The sequence below is a fragment of the Gadus morhua genome, chromosome 1 (genome assembly GCF_902167405.1).
Source record: "Gadus morhua chromosome 1, gadMor3.0, whole genome shotgun sequence".
NCBI lineage: Eukaryota > Metazoa > Chordata > Actinopteri > Gadiformes > Gadidae > Gadus > Gadus morhua.
In genome coordinates, this window is record NC_044048.1 from 19,573,915 (window position 1) to 19,601,378 (window position 27,464).

The 27,464-nt window shown below is 43.5% G+C and overlaps 2 long non-coding RNA genes across 3 annotated transcripts; one reads left to right on the forward strand and one right to left on the reverse strand.

The window, feature by feature from the left end:
- The first annotated feature begins 3,968 nt into the window (after nucleotides 1-3,968).
- Nucleotides 3,969-8,126, forward strand: LOC115544473 (uncharacterized). 2 transcript variants are annotated; one of them, XR_003976869.1, is made up of 5 exons: nucleotides 3,969-3,991; nucleotides 4,128-4,158; nucleotides 6,237-6,298; nucleotides 6,534-6,591; nucleotides 7,551-8,126. It is a non-coding gene; the product is annotated as an uncharacterized LOC115544473 (long non-coding RNA). The 2 variants fall into 2 exon arrangements; XR_003976868.1 differs by lacking the exons at nucleotides 3,969-3,991; nucleotides 4,128-4,158 and having other exon boundaries at nucleotides 5,207-6,298.
- An 8,665-nt stretch (nucleotides 8,127-16,791) lies between these two features.
- On the reverse strand, nucleotides 16,792-20,716 carry LOC115553695 (uncharacterized). The gene is made up of 2 exons (XR_003978487.1): nucleotides 19,708-20,716; nucleotides 16,792-18,589 (listed from the first exon to the last, which is right to left on the reverse strand). It is a non-coding gene; the product is annotated as an uncharacterized LOC115553695 (long non-coding RNA).
- Between the last annotated feature and the right edge of the window lie 6,748 nt (nucleotides 20,717-27,464).

The following is a 27,464-nucleotide window of genomic DNA, read 5'->3' on the forward strand; positions in this document are numbered from 1 at the left end:
GAGGGACACTCCCAACGCCTCCTAGTTGAGGACAACATCAATGGAGCAACCTTGTGTGGTCTTGGGTTTTTCATTCTGCCATGGTGTTCCTACAAAGAAAAAAAAAATTGGAGGACCTTCCACCATTCCTTAACTGAGTAATTTAAAAAAAGTAGTCGATGACACACAATTCTATGAGCCACAACATTTCTGAATGTATTCTTCAGGCCATATCTCGATGACTGCTTTCACCTCCTTATTGCACCACGTCTGACTCACTTTAATCTCCAAAAGTTCACGTATACCTGGTTGAATATGCTTTTTATTATTTCCTGTCTGTGGAAAAAGTGCACATTCCACCCAGAAGGCATTGTGTGTCAGTTTGCTTCCTATAGTTGACTGCGGTCAAGCCAGCCGCCCATTCATTCGGAGTGCACCCATATTCTATCCTTTATGGCCAATAAATCGAAACGTCCACGGCCGAGCTGACATGGAGAGTAAGCGACTTTTCACATGTGACTACATCCTTTCGTCAAAACAAGGTGTTAACACAGTTCATACAGAAACCACAGTGCCTACACACTAACACAACATCTAGCATGTTATAGACGGGTCTGATCGTGTTAAAAACCTAAAGCAAACCAAACCAGAGTTCACTTGGAAGCGGACATAGAACCCCGATTTCAAGCAGACCACCGTTTTTCGGACCAAACTAGAGTAGAGAATAGAATAAAGAAAGAATAAAGTAATACACTTGCTCCCCTCACTAGTTTATCTTGCAGCCTACTTTGCTCACTGAAAAGGTGGGGAGGGGTTACCGTTTGTTGCTCTATCCACATTTGAGTTTCCACATCAAAGTTAGTCTGTTTAAGTCAAGTCAAGTCACTTTTATTTATATAGCACATTTTAAAACACCAAGAGTTGACCCAAAGCGCCTTACATTGACAGAAGTCAGGGCTGGGCAGGACAGTTGATGAAAGGGGCCCAGGGATACACAGGTCTTGACTAACAAAGAAATGCATAAAATAAGTATAAAATAAGTTGGATGAAAGCAATATATATAATAATAAAAAGAACAACATAGAGTAAAACAGGTAAAATAGAGTACAATCCCCCAAAAATAAAAAGCAGTAAGAACAAGGTTAAGGGTGTTAAGGGTTGTTAAAAGCAAGATTGAAAAGGTATGTCTTTAAATTAGACTTAAAACTGGCAAGGGAGGACTTGATGTGGGGTGGAAGGGGATTCCATAGGTTTAGACTCATTTGAAGTGCATAGACCCCAAGCACGAGGACAGCGTTTGTACACCAAGAGTACAGAACCGCTTTGCTCCACACGAGGACGCTTCAGAACCCCCACGGGAGAGTGCTCCGAGAGCCGCTCTGAGAGCCGCTCCGAGAGAGCCGCTCAGAGAGAGCCGCTCTGAGAGCCGCTCCGAGAGAGCCGCTCTCAGAGCGGCTCTCTGAGCGGCTCTCAGAGCGGCTCTCTCAGAGCGGCTCTCTCTGAGCGGCTCTCAGAGCGGCTCTCTCTGAGCGGCTCTCTCTGACCAGCTGATCATCCACGACCTAGTAATTGGCACTTTATTTTCTATGCCTAGCATTGTGCCAGGTTTGACGTGCATAGTAATAACGTGAAAATGGCTGAAAAGCCTCCGGTGTTGGAGCAACGAATATGTTTGAGCCATTTTTTTGATGAGCATCTCAGTCTCGAGCGCAAGCTTGTGGCAGTTTCATGGCAACTAAACGTCATCGTTTCTGAAAGCCTCCGTCCACACTTCAACGCGAACCCATCGTTTTCACATTTATCCACCTCAGCAATCGTTTTCGAAAAGCATCGTTTTCAGTGTCGGAATCTTCCGTTTTAGTGTGGACGGAAGGACTAAACGGATGAATATTGATGCGTTTGTAGATTTACCCGGGTTAGTGTGGACGGGGCCTCAGTTGGAAGCATATCGGGGCGTTGAATGGGCAGTTCAACAATTTAACACATTAAGACCAAGTGAAAACTGCTCAGAAAAATCCAAATTCTTTGACATATAGCAACTTTCTTTTTTTCACAGTAATGCAAATAGTTACTTTCCCTGGTAACTAGTTACTTTTATTGTAGAGTAATTCAGTTACTAACTCAGTTACTTTTTGGAACAAGTAGTGAGTAGCTATAACTAATTACTTTTTTAAAGTAACATTCCAAACACTGTTAACTGGTGACCATCAGCCGAATGCGTCGCTTGTTGTCGTGGCTACGGCAGCTGTTGGAATAGGTCCATGGTTGGAAATCGGGAAAAGACTCATAGCTGTCCTTGCAATGCCTCTTTGACTCGTTTCAATAAAATGTCAGAACATACCCATCTCATTTGTATTTGGAGTTTAATTGGAGGAAATGGACTGGCCAAAATGAATGAAAATTAGTTTTTTTATATAATAAAGACAGGATTCGAACTCATACAATTTTTTGGGGGAAATATTGCAGTCTTCCAATACTGCAGATTCCAGTCCATTGTGCCATTGAGCCACAGAAACGTGATCATCTGTAGTACTAAAAAGCACAACTAGACTTCCTAAGAGCAGGAGGCAGCCGGATCAACTGACCCGACTATGTTATTTCTCGTTTCCAAAAAGAAGAGGCCATTACACCATTATTCAAAACCTAAAGTTGTGTTTCCCTCCACTGCCTACAACCCAGCCAAAAATGATGTCATTCGCTCTTTTGCTTTCATTTCGGTCGCCTCGCCTGATGTGGTGTAGTCTCTTGCTCTGGATCATCTCTAAGCAAAGCAGCGAGCTCGAGAATCAATGTGAGGCAAGGCAGTATGACTCGAGACGCAAAGTTTATTCACATCAACAAAGCATACCTACAGATCGTCCAAGGGAGATAATGCCCCTGACTACGGTAGTTATTTCAGTAAAGTAGCCTATTCTATTTTTATTGTTATAACTTTTGCAAATTTTTCATTCTCACTTTGCATAATTAAATTACAATTTGAATAAAGCATTTACATATTTAAATTGCATAATGAATTGTCAATTGCATAATGTAATGACTTATTGAATTGCAAATTGCGTTCCCATTTTAATTTTACTACATGTATGCTTCGGGGTGGGCTTGTTGTCTGGATGCGCAATTGTGCCATTTAAACTTCAAACTGTAAAAAAGGACCTTCGAAACTTTGCGATGTTGGGCACGTTGGTACGTCTATTCTTTTGTTGATGAGCGGTGCTCATAACACGTTACATTAGGTATTGGTTACATTAAAGTCAAACATGTATCATGTTACATTAAACGTTAACATGTTTCATGGTTAAATCAAACAAATATGTAACATGGTTGCATTCAACTAACATATCATGGTTACATTAAGCTAACGTGTATCAGGGTTATGCTGAATGATAGTGACTGCTGTCCTGACATGTTACTGTATTGTTTATCTCTATATAGAATCGCTTCTTCGACTTAAGAGGGTAAGTGTTATTACTGGTTTGATAGAGAACACAGTCATATGTGTGACCCTAGCTGGCAGTGGTGGAGTTATTAGATGATGACCTTGTAATGAACCCAATGTTATTTTATTTACTTTTTTATTTTAAAGAGAAAGAAAACACCGGAACAGAAGAAGAAGTATGATGGTAAGTTCTTATTCAACATGTTTCACTTCATAAAAGAGTAACTTGGAAAGAATATATTGAGCAGTTCATAATAATAGGATCCATATCTTTCATAATATCAATCACAGTACTGGGAGGTAAGCGTTACAATTAACTCTATTATGTATCATCGTTACATTCAACTCTTAACATCTATCATAACGTTTAACTAACATGTATCAAGATAACAGTAAATTAACATGTACCATGGTTACATTAACCTAACATTTATCATTTAACATTAAACTCTGACATGTATTGTGGTTAGATTTAACTAACATGTATCATGGTTATGCTGAATGATATTGACTGCTGTCCTTACATGTTACTGTATTGTTTACCTCTATATAGAATGGATTGATCGACTTCGGAGGGTAAGTGTTATTACTGGTTTGATACAGAACAAAATAATATGTGTGACCCTAGCTGGCAGTGGTGGAGTTATTAGATGATGTCCTTGTGATGAACCCAATGTTGATATTTTATTTACTTTTTTATTTCATTTAAAAGGAAACACAGGAACTCGAAAGCGAATTTTATGGTAAGTTTTTATTGCACATGTTTCACTTTGTGAATGAATAACAGATAACCTATTAATATCCAGTGAAGGGTTACTGACTCAAACCCAGTCAAATGATATCACTGTGATTAAAAACATTTCATCTAATTGTACCAGAGAGTCAGAGCCTACCTAGCAGAGGGACCAGAGTGGCAGACCTACTGAACAACATCATCTAGATATTAGATTATAGAATGGAGCTATCCATGTATTGTGGTAACCCGGTGCTCGATTGGGCCGGGTTCCACGGATAAACGACAGGTTTGTGTGCGGGATAAGCCATTACAGGCATTTATTTAACAATCAACTTAAACACAATGAAGGAGACGCGGTCTCTAGGGCCTTCGTGGGCCTCTAGGCTCTCTCGCACCAGAGCGCTTCCTTCTTCCTTGCTCTCCCGTGCCGTGCTGCCCAAATGTCAGTCCTTTTATAGCTCCTCCTCGGCTTTCGGCCAGGTGTCCCCCAAGGCCTAAAAAAAAATTTTGTTTGGTTCCGGTTTCCGACCGACCCTGTCAATTTATGTGCGACCCAAATTATTTTATGAGCTTTATAAAAAAAAAAAAATTTCTTTTTTTTTTTTTTTTGATGCAAACTATAATTACGTTTTGGTACAGCACCTCTTCATTCTGTACAAGGATGAGCGAATTTTCTCGTTTATAAATGAAAACAACCTACCTATCATTCGCTGCCGCTGGAAAAAATAAAATAAAAAAATAAAATAAATTCCCTACCTACCCATGACCTCAACTGACCACCAACAGGAACCAAACTTTTTTTTTTTTTAGGCCCAATCACGCTGATTGGGGAGCCGAAAGGGCTGCTCTCTGTCGCCGTCTGGTGGGTGACGCGGTACACGCCGTCCAGGACCAACCCTCGGGCTGGTTCGGGCCGAGGCTTACGGGGCGGGATGCCACAGTATATAAGACACTACTAGCTAGCTGGGGCGATGTGGCCAGCATAACGTCAGCTCAGTGAAGTTTATAACGTAGCTCACTGACACAGAGCAGGGACAAAGGATAGAAATGGCGCTTTCACTGCTTTAGTTCGTAGACTCGGTCCGATTCAGGGTGAAGGTGAGGCTTTGTTTCATTTTCATTTGGTTCGGTCAGCGTTCACACTGGACTCTGATAGGCCGACCGTATTGTAAACCAACGCCTCGAGGTCGGCGGGTCGTTCGTCTGTTGGACAGAACCTCCGAGGGAAACTCCCAACGCCTCCTAGTTGAGGACAACAGCAATGGAGAAGCTTAGTGCGGTCTTGGGTTTTTTCTTCTGCTTTGATCTACAAATTAAAAATCATTTCGAGGAAATTTCATTTCATTTCAACTGAATAATTTAAAAAGTAAAAAAAAAAAAGTCATTGGTGACTCACACTTTCACCACAGAATCCCTTTATTTAATCTTCAGACCATAAAGGCATAGGCCATATAGGCGGTTGCCTGGGCATCCCACCCCTCAAAGGAAAAAAAATAATAATAAGAAAAATACAATTCATCGGGCGCCCTTCCCCATGTTCTGCCGTGAGGTAACAAATTAACAAATAAAGAAAGAAAAAAAAAAAAGTAATCCACTTGGCTGCCCTCAGAGGTTTCCTCTTGTAGCCTACTTTGTTCACTGAGAGTGGGGGGGTGGGTTACTGTTTGATGCTGAAAATCCCCAGAATCATTGAAGTGCAGAGACCCCAAACACCAGGACAGCGTCTGGACACCAAGAGTACAGAACTCTCTCAGAGCTGCTCCGAGAGATCTGCTCTGACTGTAAAATTGTACTTTGAAAGCTTTTTCAAAGTTGTTAGACATTTTGTTACATCTATTATTTTGTTGGTGAGAGCTGCTACCCTGGGACTGCGCCCAAAGTTGAACATATTTTAACTTTATTGACGGTGAAAAAAGGCAGAAAGCGAGAGGCAGGCTTCAGGCTCACAATTTAGAAGATGGAGAAAATAGGAGGAGGAGGAAAGGAAAGCCTTCATGTGTGGTGGCTAGCTAGCTGCTCTGCAGCAGCAGCTACAGGTTTTGTTTGTGATGTTAGGCTAACTTTATCTACTCTATAACCGTCCAGATGGAGCTGCTGGAGAAGGGACAGCTCGTTACACATCCACACCTCTCCTCTCCACGGAGCTTGTACGTTCAACCCTTGTGGTCTCTGTGTCATTAATAATAAACTGCTATTTAGTCTTTACTATTATAGTTATTATCATTATTATTATTGTTGAATGCACCTTGTTACTAATTAATTGTAGGTCCTAGTCAAATTCTACGAAGTGTATTTGTACAGTGCTACCTTATATGTAGTAGAATGACAGAGGACTTAATGCAGTGGTGTAACAGTATGGATGAACTGTATGTGTGAACACAGTCTGCAGGTCTAGAGACATCCTTCCCTCCAGCTCCCTCCAGTGAAACACAGCCTGCAGGTCTAGAGACATCCATCCCTCCAGCTCCCTCCAGTGAAACACAGCCTGCAGGTCTAGAGACATCCATCCCTCCAGCTCCCTGCAGTGAAACACAGCCTGCAGGTCTAGAGACATCCATCCCTCCAGCTCCCTCCAGTGAAACACAGCCTGCAGGTCTAGAGACATCCATCCCTCCAGCTCCCTCCAGTGAAACACAGCCTGCAGGTCTAGAGACATCCATCCCTCCAGCTCCCTCCAGTGAAACACAGCCTGCAGGTCTAGAGACATCCATCCCTCCAGCTCCCTCCAGTGAAACACAGCCTGCAGGTCTAGAGACATCCATCCCTCCAGCTCCCTCCAGTGAAACACAGCCTGCTGAAGGTGAGTTGTGTTAATTATGATACAGCTTCAGTTATGTAACTAATCACAATATGAACTAAACCAGATTCTATTAAATATCAGTTCACCCTGTACCTCTGAAATGTTTTGTGCACAAATAAATGCGAGGGAATCTATTACACTATATTAGAGTGCAACTTAGTCCAATCAAAAACATAATTAAACCAAGGTGACCTTATTTCACTTGTCTAATTGAACACTACTGGTCAACCGTTATCTATAATCATGCTCATTGTGTGCGTCTTGTTTTGTGTGTGTGGTTTTGTGGGTTGGTTGTGTGTCTGGTTTTTGGGGGTGGTTGTGTGTGTGTCTGGCTGTGTGTATGTCTGGCAGTGTGTGTGTGTCTATCTGGTGTACCTGTGTGTGTGTGTGTGTGTGTGTGTGTGTGTGTGTGTGTGTGTGTGTGTGTGTGTGTGTGTGTGTGTGTGTGTGTGTGTGTGTGTGTGTGTGTGTTTGTGTCCTCACCTCCACCTGAGAGTACCCAGCTGCAGAGCTGCTCCACTGGGCTTCAGTCTTCAGTGAGTGTTGCTGCATGTGGAGGCTGGCTGTATGTCCTGACTCTCTGCTGCCTTCTCTTCCAGAAACTACACCACTACTGTCCAGTGAATCTCCTGCACCCACCGGGGACCAACAAGAACACACTTCAAGAACAACTACCCCTGATGCAACTATGGATGGTCATGATGATGACCAGAGAGTCTGGATGCCCTCGCCTACCGGTCTGGTACTGGACAGCTAGACATTGAGATGGGTCCAGTCCAAACGCTGCCCAAAGATCGTAACAGGATTCTTTAATATCGCTGTTAGTCCCAAGTTTCCCATCGACCGTGATTCACTATTGAAGGGGAATGACATTACAGGAGACAAAGTAACGCAGTTCGAGAAATTCTCGAACAACATGGAAGTGAATCTGATGGTTCAAACTCAGAAACTAGGAGAGGAAATACACCAGTCTGATTCCTTCCTGATGCTAACTTTCACAGGAGAAGAGGCGTGGTGTGTTTAACATCATTATTTGTGAAATAATTTGTGAAATTTTGTGTTTTTGTTGTTTTTAATGTGAAACTTTAAATGTTTGTATGCTGCCTTCTTGGCCAGGACTCTCTTGAAAAAGAGATTTTGAATCTCAATGAGAATATTCCTGGAAAAATAAAGGTGAGGATAAGTCGTCTATCCTATCTCCCAGAACACGCACTCTATCTACTGCATCTGTGTCTTCAACTCGATTGTTCTCCGCATCATCGGCCAAACTTCGGAGCGTATCAATAATCTCCATTGGTGAACATGGACCATAGGCTACGAACTAGAAGGGAACAAGGAAATTACGAGCAAGTGACGTAGTTGCCGCCCAGACGCTGATTGGCTGATACGTTTGCCACTTTGCATATTGACTTTTTGGATTCCTATTTGTATTCCTCTTTGGATTCCTATTTGTATTCCTCTTTGGATTCCTATTTGGATTCCTCTTTGGATTCCTCTTTGGATTCCTCTTTGGATTCCGTTTTGCCAAATCTTTTGCAAAGCGTTTGTTTTGCGGATTGAAATGTCATTTGAATATCGCAACCCACGGAGCGTGGCGAAGTGGATTGCAATCACGGGGACGCTATAGCTTTTCAATTTGTATAAAGGAACTCAAATAATTTGACAAAATGTTATTCTATTTGTATTGTTATAACTTTTTCAAATTTAATTGAGGATTGCATCGTCACTTTGCATGTTAAAATACACTTTGAATAACGTATTTACAAATTACATTATAAAATTGCATAATGAATTGTCAAATGCATAATGTAATTCCAAATTGCATTGCCATTTGAATTTTGCTACATATATGCTTCCATACAGCACAGCACACTGACTTTCCGGTAATATGGAAAAAGGTTCATGCATTTGATAGACTTTCCTACTTTTAACTTGTCATTTCAAATGTCTTCTTTAGTATAGAGTAATCAAGTCCAACTCGCCAGCCGGCGAGAGGAAATCCAACCACGCCGCTTTAAAGAACATGTCTATATTCTTAAGCCGTAAAAGGGGTCCCGGACTCCAGCACAGAGTTGCCGAGTGAGCCCCTGGACATGTCTAACATGTAAAAACGGACAAAGGGGCCGGGGGAAGACCAAGACGCAGCCGCGCAGATGTCTTCCACCGAAACGCCCCTGAGTAGAGCCGTTGAAGAGGCCACGCTCCGTGTGGAGTGAGCTTTAACGCCCAACGGTGGCGCCAAGCCCTGCCGAGAGTAGGCTAAGCAAACACCCTCACATACCCAGCGAGAAAACCGCTGAGTGCAGCCAGCAACTATTTCAATTGTTATATAATGTATTGATAAAGATATAGGTATAGATATAATTACTCTAATATACTATATATATTAATTACTAAATTAATTAATAACTATAATTCAAGCAGTTCTCCCATGCAAAGGTATACATTTACAGTTACACATTTACATGAAATAAATAGAATAACGAAAAACGTGTTAACCATCAACCCCTATATATGCAACATTTGCAACAGAAAATAACTTGCCGCTTATTTTTCTCGTTTTGCACATGTGAAACTGAAAGTGTTTCGACATCTCAGACTTCCCTCGCCAAACAGTAATGTAATAGTCAGCAACAATCAAAAGAGCGTGGTGCGGGGGGGAGATCTGACCGAGATGTGACACAAGTTGCTCAAAGGATTTGTGTCCTAAAGAAGTTCAAGTTGAGGGGGAAGGAGGAAGAGGTATTTATCTTCATCTGGTCACATGATATATAATTTAGAATTCACTCCCACACCAACAGCTGCAGAGTATGGCTTACGTTCTACTAGCCTACTTATTCTAATATTAAGGAATACAATCCTACATTACTCAACGTATGTTGAAGACAGGGGAAGAGGGGGAAAAAACGCCCAACGGTGGCGCCAAGCCCTGCCGAGAGTAGGCTAAGCAAACACCCTCACATACCCAGCGAGAAAACCGCTGCTTAGAGAGAGCGCGGCCCCTGCTAGCGTCGCTATAACACACAAACAACTGTTGTGTGGAGCGGAACGCGGCCGAGCGATTCACGTACATAGCCAGCGCCCGCTCAGGGCACAGGAGATGCAACTCCGCCTCCGCCTCACTAGAATGAGGTGGGGGGTGAAAAGCACAATATCCCTCGACCGAAAATAACTATTAATGTTCTCCGGGAGGAACGCAGGATTAGGTCTGCGCAACGCGAAGGAGCTGTCCTCGTTTAGCAACAAGCAACTCGGGCTGACAGACAGAGCGGTTAGCTCACCGGCCCGCTTGGCAGAAACCAAGGCCAACAAGAGTGCCGTCTTAAAGGACAGGGCATCCAAGGGGGCCTGAGAAAGAGGCTCGAAAGGATCCCTGGACAATCCGCGCAACACGGTGGGGAGATCCCAGCGTGGTGTAAGCACGCGTGAAAACAGGCCTAACCCGTCTAGCCCCACGCAAGAACCTCTTGACCAGTGGATGGCTGAAGATCGGTCCACCATCACAGCCTGCATGGCCAGCCGAAACGGCTGCCGCATAGACCTTGATAGTGGAGAAGGCCAAACCTTTTTCCAATAAGTTTTGCAGAAACGAAAGCACGCTTCCCACCTCGCATCGAGATGGGACAGCGTGGTTCCTCTCACACCAATTAGAGAAGGCGCACCACTTCGCCGCATAGAGGGACCACCACCTGCAGTGCGTGTTCTCCCTGGACGCGAAGAGGTCGACCTGCGCTGTCCCGAACCTCTGCCAGATCAGTCTGACAATGTCGGGATGTAACCGCCACTCGTCTCGGCGGGGACCGCCTCAAGACATGAGGTCCGCCCCAAAGTTCTGGGCGCCCGCGATATGCAGGGCTCTCAGACTGAGGAGATACTGATGAGCCCAAAGCCAGAGCTCGACCGCCTTTCGGTGGAGAGCAGGGGAGCGGACTCCCCCCTGTCTGTTGATGTACGCCGCCGCCGACACGCTGTCTGTCCTGATCAGAACGTGGCGGCCGCGCACCAGGTGAAAGAAATGCAACAGCACTTTCCTCACAGCGTCGAGCTCCAACACATTTATGTGTGCTATAGGGGGCGTGCGCCACTCGTCTCCGACCGAGTGAGAGAGGCACGTTCCTCCCCAACCCGTCAACGAGGCATCCGTGAAGACCACTACGTAGGACGCCACCCTGCCCAGGGGAACACCCCTGAGAAGGGCGGAGGGTCTTTTCCAATATTCCAGGTCTGGCGACACAAAACGGGGAACGAGGAGCACCCTGAGCTTGTGTCGCCTGGGGTCCAACCGTTGGCGAGCAAACCACCGCTGGAGTCTGCGCATAAAGAGCAGACCCAGGGGGACCACGGGGTGGGCAGCTGCCATCAGCCCCAACAGGCGCATGGTGGACAGTGCGGTCACGTTTCTGCGAACGCAAAAAACGGGAGAGCGCCGACAGTTTGGCGTCTCGCCGAGGAAGCGAAAGCATCGCAGTCATGTTGGCTGAGTCTAGGCAAAGCCCAGAGTAGACTGTCTGCCGGCTGGGGAGCGGAGAGCTCTTCTCCCAGTTGATGGCAAAACCCAGGAAGGAGAGATGGTTTATCACCAACATGGTGTCCCTTCTCGCGGTCTCTTCTGAGTTGCTCAGAATAAGCAGGTCGTCTAGGTAGAAGAGAATCCTCCTGAGCGGTTCCAACGCCGTCTCCACACACTTCGAGAAGGTGCGCGGAGCCAGGGAATAGCCGAACGGCAGACATTGGTACTCGTACGCCATCCCCATAAAGGCAAAGCGGAGAAACTTCCTGTGCGCCTGCCGAACAGGGACGTGGAAGTAAGCATCCTTGAGATCCAGGGATGTGAACCAATCGCCCTCTCTCACACACCGGAACAACGCTCCGACAGTGAGCATTCTGAACTTCCTCGTGGCAACGAATCTGTTGAACACACGAAGATCCAGAATAGGTCTCTTTTCCCCTGACTTCTTGGAAACCAGGAAGTAGCGGGAATAAAACCCTAGGTGAGTCTCGTGGGGGGGAACGACAGTGATGGCCCCCTTCTCCAAGAGATGGGCCACCTCTAATGCCAGAGCCCTGCTCGCAGCCGGGTCCCGTAGCGTGGTCTCCACCAACCCCATAAAGTGTGGGGGACGACGCTTGAACTGTATGGGATGGCCCCATCTCAACGTGGTGTCCAACCACGATGGCAGAAAGCACCGCTCTTGCCAACACGCATAGGGGTCGGAGAGAGGGCGAGCCGACACCTGAGGAAGACCGTCCAGGTATAACTCGTATTCCTCTGCCCCTACCGCCTCCACACTGCGTGTGAACCAAGGGGGGCTTCCGATGAAAGGGAGGAGGCTCAGCGAGCGTAGGAGACGTACCAGAACCAGCCGCTGTAAAAACAACGAGCTGTCTAGACGTCGCGCTGGTGCCCGCTGAACAGGGAGCGAGCCGTCCGGCCGCCGCACCTGTGCGCATGCACTGTCCGCAGGCTGTAGCCACAGCGCGCGGACCCGTCTCCTCACCTATAATGTGGGGAACCAGGAGACCGCTACAAGCGGCCGTATCCACGGGCTCGTGAAACGAGTCTCTGATCCGTCCACGAGGCTCCAAAGGATGCCGCTTTTTAGAAGCAGGTGAACCAGAGGCCATGTGAACACGCCGTCCGACCGCCACCCTACAGCCACCGGGCTGAGGGGGGGAAAGAGGCAACATGGAGGAACGCACCACAAGCGTAGGACGCAGGTGGCCTGAGGAATATCGCTCTTTAGGTACCATGTACTGCCGTTCGGCCGAACGGTCTTTACTTTTTTTCTTTAATAGGGAAAGAAAAAGTAGGAGCAAGCTTCCGGAACTTCGCGGTCCGTGGCGCTGCTCTACCCGTCTGCGGCGGCTGCGGCTGCGGCTGCTGCTGCTGCGGCACCGGGGCTGGAGTCGGAGGCGGCCCCCTGGAACGCTGGGACCGGCCCGGACCCCTCTCGGCCTCCTGGTGGGAGGAGCCCGTGAGAATCGCCCCGAACCGGGAACGATTCTCACGGACTGCTGGACTGCTGGTGCGCGAGCACCTCGGAGAACCGGAGACCAAATAACCGTTTGTGAAACCTCCCCTACCTTTAAAACCCGCTCTCACTTCTTGCTCTCATCATTTTATGAGATTTAAGATTTACACCCTGCCTCAATAATATAAATGTACTGCACAATGAGTGGCGTCAGAAATACAATTTTCTTTTACCATTTTTTTATAAATCTGGTAAGGCTAGATTTATAAAGGTCAAAAAGCCAGGGGCTGAAAACACTGAGGATGAAGACAAGCCTGGCCTACCGCAAGAGGGTATATGACCTTAGTTTAGAGAGTAGTTGGCACATAAACCTCCCAATAGAGTAGAGCCCTGGCATTTGAACGCAGCAAACAAATAGTGTTGCAGTCTGCACCCCACCTGATAGTATGCATTAGGAACCGTTGGTCTTTAATAGGTCTTATTTGTCAATACCTCTGTCCTAGTGATCAAGTGTTTTCCTACTTGTTTTCACCGGCTTTTCTTTTCTTCTCCATTCCTTACTGTACACACTTTCCCCCAAACTCCTCCGACAGCGGCCAGCCCAGAGCCGCCTCATAAGCCCATCCCCAAACCACGCAACACCAACGCTGCAACGCATCACCTCAAGCAGAAGGCTCCTCAAACGGAGTCTGGGCGTTCAGACGGAGACTCCAAATCTAATAATAATAATATTACATTTAATTTAGAGGCGCCTTTCAAGACACCCAAGGTCACCTTACAGAGCATATAGTCATCATAAATCGTTTAAAAATAAAACCAAGACAAAACAAAACAAACAAACAATCAAAACAGTGATAAGTTAGACGTTGTGTGCGAGTTTGAACAGGTGAGTTTTGAGTTGTGACTTGAAGGTTGTAATGGTGTCTGACTGTTTTATGTGTGGGGGGAGGGAGTTCCAGAGCCTGGGTGCTGAACAGCTGAATGACCGGGCACCCATTGTAGTGAGTCGTGATGTGGGGATACATAGTAGTCCAGCAGAGGTTGATCTGGTAGTCAGATCTGGTAGTCAGGGGAGCCTCATACAGACAGGAGGCGCCCATAGCCCACCAGGAGATGCCTCCCCCCAATAAGTGGAGCTCTTGCGGTGAAACGCTACCGGAGAGGGAGAGCGAATCCCAATGCAGCGATGAAGACGGTAACCGATAGCCTCACAAGCACCCCCTTTTGTTAGATTAGACCAGTAGAACCAGCACCCCCTTTTATTAGATTAGCCCAGTAGAACCAACCCCCCTTTTGTTAGATTAGACCAGTAGAACCAGCACCCCCTTTTGTTAGATTAGACCAGTAGAACCAGCACCCCCTTTTATTAGATTAGCCCAGTAGAACCAACCCCCCTTTTGTTAGATTAGACCAGTAGAACCAGCACCCCCTTTTGTTAGATTAGACCAGTAGAACCAGCACCCCCTTTTGTTAGATTAGACCAGTAGAACCAGCACCCCCTTTTGTTAGATTAGCCCAGTAGAACCAACCCCCCTTTTGTTAGATTAGACCAGTAGAACCAGCACCCCCTTTTGTTAGATTAGACCAGTAGAACCAGCACCCCCTTTTGTTAGATTAGACCAGTAGAACCAGCACCCCCTTTTGTTAGATTAGACCAGTAGAACCAGCCCCCCTTTTATTAGATTAGCCCAGTAGAACCAGCACCCCCTTTTATTAGATTAGACCAGTAGAACCAGCACCCCCTTTTGTTAGATTAGACCAGTAGAACCAGCACCCCCTTTTGTTAGATTAGACCAATAGAACCAGCACTAGGGATGGGCATAATTAATCGATGCTCGATAATCGATCGTTAAGAAATGCGTCGATCAATTTATATTGTTATCGATCAAAAGGACGTTGTGTTGCATACTGTGAGTCTTGAAGCATTTAATTGAATATCACTATGTGGGAGAAATACCACCCTGCCGACTGGTGGAAAGTGAATGGAAGAAGGTTCCTGTCAAAGTTAGCGCGACAATACCTCTGCATCCCCGCAACTTCGGTCCCGTCAGAGCGGGTGTTTTCTGCTGCTGGACTGACAGTTACAAGGCTGCGTTCGCATCTGACCCGCGAGCATGTTAACATGCTTATATTCCTAAACAAAAATATGTAGGCTGGAGTTATGCTATGGACAGTAGGGACAGTCACCACCGTATGTGAGTCGCTCTTTTTTTTCTTAATGTGTTGTCTCTCGCTCCGCTTTTCTTTCGGCTTGGTGCCTCTTGGAGTCGTTACATTTTGCCAAAACTGTGATATTTTAGCAACAAGTTCAGCCTTATATATGTTCAATAAGGTATTGCTTTTAGATAGACTAGTTCATGCAATTGTTTGTAAATGGGTGGCTCATCTTTTTGCTCATCTGCCTTTTTTCCCCCGTTTTTTCAAAACAGTTATACCGTTTAATGCCCACTTTTAGCCTACTGCCTTTGTTTGATTATTGTTTTCCGATAAGTTGGCTACTTATTGTAATTGGAATAGGCTACAGATTTAGTCTTGTTGAATCGTTTCCAAACCTTTAAGAGCGCTTGTAGGCGCATTGTTCGGACTTTACGAGCGCCGCATAGGCCTATAACCTATAATGCCTGTATTTATTATTTTAAAACTGTTAAACAGTCGTAGTTCTTCAAGTTAACTGTATTGTATTAATGTTGCCCCATACATTATTGTTGGAATAAAGATTTCATTGATAAAAACATGCTGCATTTTCTACCAACGGGAATTTCAATATAGCCTAGAAAAAAGTTAATGATTAATCGATAATTGATCGATAACTCTAGCGATGCTCGATCAAGGAAATTTCTTCAAATGCCCATCCCTAACCAGCACCCCCTTTTGTTAGATTAGACCAGTAGAACCAACCCCCCTTTTGTTAGATTAGACCAGTAGAACCAACCCCCCTTTTATTAGATTAGCCCAGTAGAACCAGCCCCCCTTTTATTAGATTAGCCCAGTAGAACCAGCACCCCCTTTTATTAGATTAGACCAGTAGAACCAGCACCCCTTTCATCCTTCCTTCACCTTTCCTACATAAGGACTTCTTTGTCACCATTTACGAACTGCAGCTTTTATGAAGTCAAATGGCCTTCAGCGAAGTAGAGCGCCAACCAGGCGTGCTCAGCAGGGTTAGACAAGAGCCTGAGGGTGAGTGATGACTACATAGGGTTTTTTTATTAAAAAAAATATGGAGGTCAGTATTTATACATAGCCTGCTATTCTTGGTGTTTTATAGTAGCAATAAACACTTCACCTAGATGCATTCAAAACCGATTTCCCTATTGTGACAAATTTGAAAGACATTCAACAATCCACTTCAATTACTCTTTATTCATACTCTTCAAATTAACAATCTTAATCAATGGCCTCAGCCGTAATGCAATCTAGCAAGAACCCATGCAACACTGTATGGCACTCCTCTGGGACACATCAACACTCAGCTAGGAGGAGCTGGGGATCGAACTAGCAACCTTTCGGTTACAAGACAACTGCTCTACCTCCTGACCTAAGCCGACCCCTCAGTAACAGATCAAATAAATAGGCATTTTGTTCCATGTTAGATATTTACCAATCATTTCCTTGTTTACTCCTCGATCATTATCTACCTTGTCTTTTCACATATTCAGCCTTATGTTATTGGCTTTGTTACGTATTTGAAGAACCTGAGCTGCCCCCACATAGCCCCAAGGAAGCAGGACCTTATTGAAGGCTGCAATAGCTGCTCCAACCACACAGAAGGCAGCACCTTTAGATAGGTGAAGCCGAGGCTAATACGTCACATAGGCCACGCCCACTTCACCCTATCAATCTCAAAAAGGTTAAAAAAAAAAGGTTCAAAGGTTCAAAGGTTTTTATTCGCCATTTGTGCATAAACCAGACAGTTCAAACACATTGGAATTCTTGTGCAGGGCTTCCCAAGTCAAGTACAGTATTAATACAGAGAGAGAGATCGAGAGAGAGATCGAGAGAGAGAGAGCGAGAGGGCGCAGCACAATAAATAGTAATAATAAAAAATATAAAAAGTTTTAAAAATTGAGATAAGGACAAATTGCATGTTGTGCATTGCATTTCAGTTCAATCTCGACAGAGAAGTTGGACTTCAGAATCTTCTAGCTGCTGCCAGACAAAGGGTTAATGTTTTTGATCAGCAGGGAGACGCTCAGCACGTGTTCAACACGCTTCCACCTCCTTTTGCTCCGTAGTTACCATACCAAAATACTTTAACAAATAAAGTGTGTTAAAAGCTATCCTGGATTGGAACCCTTTCTTGGAAGAACTCTGCAGCTTCATAGTCCTATGATTGATATCGTCAGATCAGATTCACCAGTAAGGATGCTTAAGCTGCTCTTCTGTCCCAATTCCCCAAAACAAAATCTGTAAAGATGAAGTATCTTTATTCAATTCAATTTTATTTGTATAGCCCTTAATCACCATTACAGTCTCAAAGGGCTTAACAGGCCAAATATTTGTGACACCCCCCTTTACCCATGCCCCCACACGGGCAAGAAAAAAACTCCCTTGAATCAGCAAGGAAGAAATCTTGAGAAGAAACGCAGTGGAGGGGATCCCTTCTTCCAGGGATGGTTAGGAGTGCAATGGGTGCCACAATTGACCCAAGAACCCATGCAACACTGTATGGCACCCCACCTGAAGTCCTCAAGGAATAAAACACAGATGCAGGGGAAAAGAGATGCCTTTAAAGAAACAAAGTGGAGCGACCCAGGGACAAGTCTGGTTTGGGTTTAAGATTAAGGATGGTTAACTTTTATTATTGGTGTTTGTTTAAGTTTAGGCATTAGTGATTGTATTAAAGATTGTTTAGGGATTAGGAAAGAGTTTAGTTATTAGAGATGCTTAGTTAGATTGTCAAGTTTAGGTACCAGGTTAGGGTAAGAGTTTAAGCATTTGGGCTTTTAAGTTAGATGGTCAAGTTTGGGTATTAGGTTAGGTTGAGGTAAGCGAGTTTAGGCCTTTGAGATGTTTAGTTCGATGGTTCAGTTTAGGTACTAGGTTAAGGTAAGAGTTTAGGTGTTTGAGCTCTTCAGTTAGATGGTTAAGTTTGGGTATTAGGTTAGGTTGAGGTAAGCGAGTTTAGGCCTTTGAGATGTTTAGTTAAATGGTTCGGTTTAGGTACTAGGTTAAGGTAAGAGTTTAGGCATTTGAGATCTTTAGTTAGATGGTTAAGTTTGGGTATTAGGTTGGCTTTTTGTTTTGTTAGACAAGTTACTTTAGGCATTTTATATGTTTCAATTTAGGACATTTGAAAGAAAGATTAGAAAGATTGTTAAGCTCAGGTTTGCTCCAGCTTTGTCCCTTTAGTCGCTCCCTTAGAAAGAGGGTTACAAGGTAACTGGGTTAGAAATACAATAGTTGGGGTCACAGAAATAGAATGTATAAATCATTGAGCTAAACATGCTTTTCCTACAACATGGTGTGAATTACAGTACTTTTTTTTAAAGTTAAAATGGTAAAGTGGTAACAGTATGGTGTGTAGGAGGCAGGAGGAGTTGTAGGAGTTGTTGAGCTCCGAGTGGTTATGTCTGGGGTTGATTGGATTGTAGGTGTAACCAGGGATCCTCAGGGTGGATGGGGAGTAGGCCATCGTTGTAGATCAACTGTTCGGTCATCATACTCTGAAATAAATTGAAGGCACAAAGTAAAGTCAGTCTCACAGTGTGCTGGCAGATTTAGAAGACATTTTGATCACCAAACGTGAAGGCCAATCAAAGACACAAATGCAGTAACAACACCATCTGGCATCAAATATAGGTCATTACATTCAGTAATTTAGGTTGGATTTTATATTGATTTACAGGAGAGAAAAGGCTTCAAGTCATTACGGCAACAACATCAAAATTGTCAGTGCTGGATTACCATCTTTCATCAATAAATGTATGTATAATTGATACAAGTCAGTTGAGCTATTCCCAGGGAGTCTTCAACCTTTTTATGAAACAACTGCAAATGTCCAAGTACACATCGATTCAATGGCCGAAGCATGTCATGTCCCAGTACAATAGGTGGCATGGCATTGTACCCATTTCAATCACCTTTTTTAAATAAATCAGTTTCTAGTCTTCCTCCCATCCATAAACTGTAAATTGTGCACGTATTTTAACTGGTACATCATGGTGAGTTTCCTCGTCAGTCCAAAAGTGTGTCTTGCTCCTGGACCTCTCCATCGTGTTTGCCGTTTGACAGTGACAACACCATGACTATTGTCTCCTATTTCCTGCTCTGGGAAAAAATCTCCAGCATGCGCAGAACGCATAACCCTGATTGAACGTACATGCACGATTAATGAGACCATCAATCGAATAATCTAGAGGTCTTAATCCGACGATGAGAAACCCAATCCGGTCTGATTTTAGTCAGACTAAGGTGTATACATGCATCTTAAAAATACAATCACAGTGAGACTAACCCAATAATTTGGTTCTCGAGTGTCATGTAAACACAAGTCTCGCTGGTGATTACATGTTTAGATGGATTGAACCAAAAGGACACCGCCTGAGAACAATCACAAAGGAACCGCACTGCACATATTCCGTCTTATACGGCACAGAATAAAACCATATGGCAAAGAATTAAAATCGTACAGTGCATAGAATTGCACAGAATTTAAATCGCAGTGCATAGAATTGCAAAGACTTAAAATTGTATAGTGCACTGCATAGAATAGCAAATAAATAAAATCGTATAGTGAATAGAATTGCAAAGAATTAAAATTGTATAGTGCACTTTATTGAACCTTTGAAGAACGGTCTGAAGAATTCCCCTTTCCTGGACGAGGAGCTAGTTGGTCCTGACACCTCCCGCTGACCGCCACCGCAGGGACCTCCGACTGCGTCGCCTCAGTCCCTTCGGGAACACACGTGACCCTTTGGCACACTGGACATTTGTTTTCTCCCCATTAATGCAGTCCAACACTTCACTCAGATGTCAATAGGGTATTTTATATGCACTTTTACAGCACAGTACATAGTGGGCTGTTTTGATAGAACTAATTACAATAGTTATTACTCCCAACCCCAAAAGCCAGCCACATGTAATACACATCCTGACTAGTCCTAGTGGCCGAGAATGCTTTCTTAACAGCCAGTCAGAATGAACACATCTGTATGGATTACTTTAGATCTGTACGATGAGTCGCTGACCGTGTCATTCTAAACAATCTAAACAATCCAAGCAAGCCATCAATATGTGTATTCCATTGTCTTACCCTTCAGCAGCTGCACCATTCCTGGTCTTCCCTCCACCTACAGCTTCCAGCGCCAGTCCTGAATTTGACAAACGCTGTAGAACACTGATCTTGAAATAAATGTACAGGGGCAAACCCACCCCTGAACAAAAATAATTCAGTTCTTTCATGGTTCAACGTTCATAAATAATTGTCAATGCTTAAATTCCTTGCAAATAAGTAATATAAAGGACAGCATGAGGCATATCTAGCAAGATGATTATGGTACAGTGAGAACCATATGTTTTTATAGAGCAAATAATTTAACTCAAGTAAATTGCCATAGAAAGTGATAAACCTTACTTGCCTCCATTGCTGAAGTTCGTACATATCTGGGAATGGACTTTGTGAAATTTGACAAAATATTGAAATGGAAAATTTGTCAACAATTTTAATTTGCAGTACTACAAATCTGAATTTGCCGGTGTTGATGTTCATAGGACCAAGTGCAAGTACTAAAAATCGCTAGGCTAACCCATTCCCCGTATACAGCAGCTATAGCTAGCTAATGCAGATGCTAGAAAATTAAGTAATATGAATAAATTAGAGCTGTCAAGCGATTAAAATATTTAATCGTGATTAATCGCATTAATGTCATAGTTAACTCTAATTAATCGCGATTAATCGCAAATTCATTTTCTATGCTAAATATCCCTTGATTTTTTTGTCCCATAATTCTTCTCATTTTAATTCTCTTATCAACATGGTGAAGTGCATCGGCTTGCCTTGTGCAAATGATTTTTTATTGATAACAACATTGGCATATACACTGATCAAAACAGGACGATACAAAAAAAGAGCCTATAGTGCAATTAAACGACTGCTTTGAAGAAATGTAATTTGAACATAGCAGTCAGGCTACTGCTTCTTTGTTTTGAGCCAAAGAAAAAAAAAAAAAAAAAAGTTTTTTTATTTTTTAATATAAAATAATTGCGTTAATCGCGCGATAAAAAAGTTAACGCCGTTAAATTTGGTTTGCGTTAACGCCGTTAATAACGCGTTTAACTAACAGCTCTAGAATAAATACAACATACAGGTTAGCTACCAGGCGAAAGGCTCCCAACACAGTTGCGTTGGAGCAAACTACCTTCCAAGCTACCAGGTGAAACGCTCAACACAGTTGCGTTGGAGCAACTAGCTTCCAGGCTACCAGGTGAAACGCTCCCAACACAGTTGCGTTGGAGCAACTAGCTTCCAGGCTACCAGGTGAAACGCTCCCAACAAAGTTGCGTTGGAGCAAACTAGCTTCCAGGCTACCAGGTGAAACGCTCCCAACACAGTTGCGTTGGAGCAAACTAGCTTCCAAGCTACCAGGTGAAACGCTCCCAACACAATTGCATTTGCTGTACAGTCGGTATGTTTACATACACATCTTATAGCCATAGGTCGACTATACTCCCCAATTGGCCAACTGCAATTGTCCGAGTACATATTTCAGATTATATTGCACAGAATAAAACCACATTGCAATGACTTAAAATCGTAGTGCATAGAATTGCAAAGAAATAAAATCGTATAATGCATAGAATTGCAAAGAATTAAAATCGTAGTGCATAGAATTGAAAAGAATGAAAAATCGTAGTGCATAGAATTGCAAAGAATTAAAATCGTATAATGCATAGAATTGCAAGTAATAAAAATCATAGAGCATAGAATTGCAAATAATTAAAATCGTAATGCATAGAATTGCAAAGACTTAAAATAATGCATAGAATTGCAAAGAATTAAAATCGTATAATGCATAGAATTACAAAGAATTAAAATCTTAGTGCATAGAATTGCAAGTAATAAAAATCATAGAGCATAGAATTGCAAATAATTAAAATCGTAGTGCATAGAATTGCAAAGAATTAAAATCGTATAATGCATAGAATTGCAAAGAATTAAAATCGTATAATGCATAGAATTGCAAAATAATTAAAATCGTAGTGCATAGAATTGCAAAGAATTAGAATCGTAGTGCATAGAATTGCAAAGAATTAAAATCGTACTGCATAGAATTGCAAAGAATTAAAACCGTATTGCATAGAATCAAACCACATTGCAAGGAATTAAAATCCTTTAGCACAGAATAAAACCACATTGAAGTTTGAAGCAGCAGTAGCCCACAACTTCAGCAGCAGTCAACAATTTGCAAATGTATGGAAAGTTGTAAAAAGGAAAGATTAAAAAAAGGGAGAATGTAGAGTACTGTGTGGATGTGTAAATCAACTAATCCATCTCCTAAATTCAAACCTACTAAGCCAAAAACCAACAATTGAAACCAAACCATAACATGCCCGCAGTCATTCGTCTAGTGAAGTCAGTCTGACAGCTTTTCATACACCAGTCCAGTGGGGTTACGGGTGGAGCGAAAACAAACCCCATTGTGGAAGTTTGAGGTCACAACTTCACACTCACCCTAATTTCGGTTTGCCAGACATCCGTTCTGGGTTTTTCCCAGAACTTCCAGTTCTTTGTGGATTCCTGAGGGAGGTGGAGCATCGGCAGAAGGTGCTGTGACATCAAATTGTAAAATCCAGAATTGCACCGATGTCATTTCCACTAGGGATGCTCTGTAGTCCAGTGGTGCTGTGAAACCAAAAAGCAATTGGCGAAAATAGTTACATTCGCCAATTGGTATCCTTACCATTTAACCTGCGCTTGTTTGCTTTCACGAATTCCAATTTTGCCCAAACGTTGAACTTTCACAATAGTTGCAGGTGTTCTTCCATTTTGCGTCCAGTTTCAAGAGCACACCCTTCCCAGTGTCCAGACAGGTTCTTGTTGTTGTTGTAGCGGTCCGCAGCGTTAGTAAAGTCAGTCGTTTAGACGTCCCCCGTTAGGCCTCATACAAACACGTGCAACAATGCACTCAAAAACAACCTACAACACTGCACTAAACTTAGAATGAGCCAAAACCAAACAGACGAGCGGTAAAATCCAGGTTAATTTTAGGGGAAAGAATATAGCGATGTGTGTGTGCGGTGGACACATTCTGAAAACAGCAGCCAAACACAACCAAACAACTTCAACCAGCTCAAGGAATAACAAACGATTGGTGACTTGCATGCGGGGGTCCTCGCTCCCCCGTTGGTGGCCACGTTGTCCGGATTGTTCAGTCAAAAGCGCACAAAAAACCAACAATCAACCGCGTTGCGTTGGAGCAAACTACCTTCCAAGCTGCCAGGTGAAACGCTCACAACACAGTTGCGTTGGAGCAAACTGCCTTCCAGTCTACCAGGTGAAACGCTCACAACACAGTTGCGTTGGAGCAAACTACCTTCCAAGCTACCAGGTGAAACGCTCCCAACACAGTTGCATTGGAGCAAACTACATTCCAGGCTACCAGGTGAAACGCTCCCAACACCGTTGCGTTGGAGCAAACTACTTTCCAGGCTACCAGGTGAAACGCTCCCAACACAGTTGCGTTGGAGCAAACTACCTTCCAGGCTACCAGAGGGGTGTTCGACGAACGGAGGTTTAACAAACACTGAGTTAACGCTGAACTCTAGGTTGATTGACCCTGTGCCGACCAACCCAGAGTTTTCGGTTCCACAGCAGCGGTTATGCATTAGTTCAATCAACTCGGGGTTGGTTAACACAGGGTTGTGCGCGTCCACGCCAAACTTAAAAAGACGTGATGTATGGATCATGGAAACCCTGATCGATATGGCGAAACGGGCCGCTTATTTCAATGAAATGGAACTCCAGGTTCTCCTGGAGAGCTATGACGAGGAGAAGGACATTATCACAAGAAAAGGGAACGCTAAAACCTCTGGAACCCGGAGAACCAAAGCCTGGCAGCGGATCGCTGACCGCGTAAATGCGTTAGTTACACGTCAAAAGCATGATCCTTAATATTTGAGCCATGAATAGGCTATATAAATATCCCAGTTAAGCATTCTTAAAGATCCACCACATAACCCCTTTCTTCTAAAACAATAGGCCTATGTAGGCCTACTCCGATTGCTTCCAAGCGGTCAGAGGATCAAGTATAAAAATGAAGTAAAAAACATACAAACTGGTAAGCTTTTCCCACCATCGTATTGGTATAAAAAAAAAATCACAAAGAGTTTGAGAGGAACAGAATAAAAAATAAGCCATTTTTTTAAGCAAATCGTGAAAAGGCCGACAGTCGGCAGACTGGATCTGGCCCTCAAATTGTCTTCAAATTGTCCTCGGTGGAGGAGCTGTTAATAAACATAAATTCAGGGCGCCCTGGCATGGAGGGGGTACCTGGAGGTACCTACCACCTCAGAGAGTCATGGGCCATACCCCACACTGGTTGAATGTAGGTTTTTGTGTTTTCTTGTATTTTAGATTTTTTTTGCCTTCGAAGTAACACATGCAAACCGTGTGCTTGCCACAGCGCATACTATTCCAAATGTTTCTTTTTTTGGTAACTGGGTAGAAAACCTAAAAGTGACAATTCATCAACTTCACAGATCAAGATGGATCAGTGCTTGTAATGAAGCCGCCGGCTACGATCGAACATTCTCCAGTGGATGCAAGTCCGTTAGGACTATTTTATACTTTATGTTGTAAATGCCTCTCGGCATAGGCCTACTCAGACAATATTGCTCTTTGTATGATAGGAGGCCGATACAAATCTTGGATGGGTCATCTGAAACGACTGCGATGTGCTCAGCATCTCCAGCATTATAGCCTAGATAAAACTACCATTTGAAAAAAACGGAGGGCTACGCAAATAGTCTGGAGTGAACTGAGTCCAGGTCCTCGATTGGTAGTGTTGGCTATGTAAGGCTATTTAAATATATTAAAGATTTGCGCGAGAATCCTATATCTCTCCACTCCAGCAAAAAGTCATCCAATATGCCAAGATGTCGAGCCGTGGTCTTATCAATCGCTCCCGGTGGATTGCACGTATAATTTGCGCTCTGATATCAGCAGTTCTCTCATCAAAAGGGCATGCCATTGTGAACACATGAAATCTGCGGTGAACGCCGGTTGAAATACCCAAAACCGGGTTATGTTTCAAACTTAACCTGCGCAAAACCTGGTCCGACCAGGTTTGATTCAGAGCATATGTTGCTATAGCAACTAACATACCGTGATCCTTTTGGAACGGAAAACCTAGGGTTACAGCAAACCCTGGGTTAACTTACCCGGTTATGTGATAAAACCGGCTTTGTGGAACACCCCACAGGTGAAACGCTCACAACACAGTTGAGTTGGAGCAAACTACATTCCAGGCTACCAGGTGAAAGGCTCCCAACACAGTTGCGTTGGAGCAAACTACCTTCCAAGCTACCAGGTGAAACGCTCCCAACACAGTTGCGTTGGAGCAACTAGCTTCCAGGCTACCAGGTGAAATGCTCCCAACACAGTTGCGTTGGAGCAACTAGCTTCCAGGCTACCAGGTGAAACGCTCCCAACACAATTGCATTTGCTGTACAGTCAGTATGTTTACATACAAATCTTATAGCCATAGGTCGACTATACTCCCCAATTGGCCAACTGCAATTGTCCGAGTACATATTTCAGATTATATTGCACAGAATAAAACCACATTGCAATGACTTAAAATCGTAGTGCATAGAATTGCAAAGAATTGAAATCTTAGTGCATAGGATTGCAAAGAAATAAAATCGTATAAGGCATAGAATTGCAAAGAATTAAAATCTTAGTGCATAGAATTGCAAAGAATTAAAATCGTATAATGCATAGAATTGCAAAGAATGAAAAATCATAGAGCATAGAATTGCAAGTAATAAAAATCGTAGTGCATAGAATTGCAAAGAATTAGAATCGTAGTGCATAGAATTGCAAAGAATTAAAATCGTACTGCATAGAATTGCAAAGAATTAAAACCGTATTGCATAGAATCAAACCACATTGCAAGGAATTAAAATAATTTAGCACAGAATAAAACCACATTGAAGTATGAAGCAGCAGTAGCCTACAAGTTCAGCAGCAGTCAACAATTTGCAAATGTATGGAAAGTTGTAAAAAGGAAAGATTCAAAAAAGGGAGAATGTAGAGTACTGTGTGGATGTGTAAATCAACTAATCCATCTCCTAAATTCAAACCTACCAAGCCAAAAACTAACAATTGAAACCAAACCATAACATGCCCGCAGTCATTCGTCTAGTGAAGTCAGTCTGACAGCTTTTCATACACCAGTCCAGTGGGGTTACGGGTGGAGCGAAAACAAACCCCATTGTGGAAGTTTGAGGCCACAACTTCACACTCGCCCTAATTTCGGTTTGCCAGACATCCGTTCTGGGTTTTTCCCAGAACTTCCAGTTCTTTGTGGATTCCTGAGGGAGGTGGAGCATCGGCAGAAGGTGCTGTGACATCAAATTGTAAACTCCAGATTTGCACCGATGTCATTTCCACTAGGGATGTTCTGTAGTCCAGTGGTGCTGTGAAAACTAAAAAGCAATTGGCGAAAATAGTAGCATTCGCCAATTGGTATACTTACCATTTAACTTGCGCTTGTTTGCTTTCACCAATTCCAATTTTGCCCAAACGTTGAACTTTCACAATAGTTGCAGGTGTTCTTCCATTTTGCGTCCAGTTTCAAGAGCACACCCTTCCCAGTGTCCAGACAGGTTCTTGTTGTTGTTGTTGTTGTTGTTGTTGTTGTAGCGGTCCGCAGCGTTAGTAAAGTCAGTCATTTAGTCGTCCCCCGTTAGGCCTCATACAAACACGTGCAACAATGCACTCAAAAACAACCTACAACACTGCACTAAACTTAGAATGAGCCAAAACCAAACAGACGAGCTGTAAAATCCAGGTTAAGTTTAGGGGAAAGAATATAGCGATGTGTGTGTGCGGTGGACACATTCTGAAAACGGCAGCCAAACACAACCAAACAACTTCAACCAGCTCAAGGAATAACAAACGATTTGTGACTTGCATGCGGGGGTCCTCGCTCCCCCGTTGGTGGCCACGTTGTCCGGATTGTTCAGTCAAAAGCGCACAAAAAACAAAACAATCAACCGCGGGACCATTTTAATTCGCGTTTGGGAGCAACGCAAAAATATTCATCCCGCACGTGCGGGGCGACACAGGTGAACTCAATTAATAGCTAATGAGAACGAGAACGGGATGGCTGTGACAAGCCAGAAGCTCGAGCCGATAAAGAGTTTCCCTCCGTATCGAACGCAGCGCATGAAAAGCCTTTCTAGAATAAAAGTGATCAAATATTAATGTAGCCTACCTTTTCTATTTAGTATTTGGGTCGCATACGAACTAGGTATAATGAAGCCATTTGGAAATGTGATTATTGCAATTATTGATATCTACTGTTTGGTTTATTA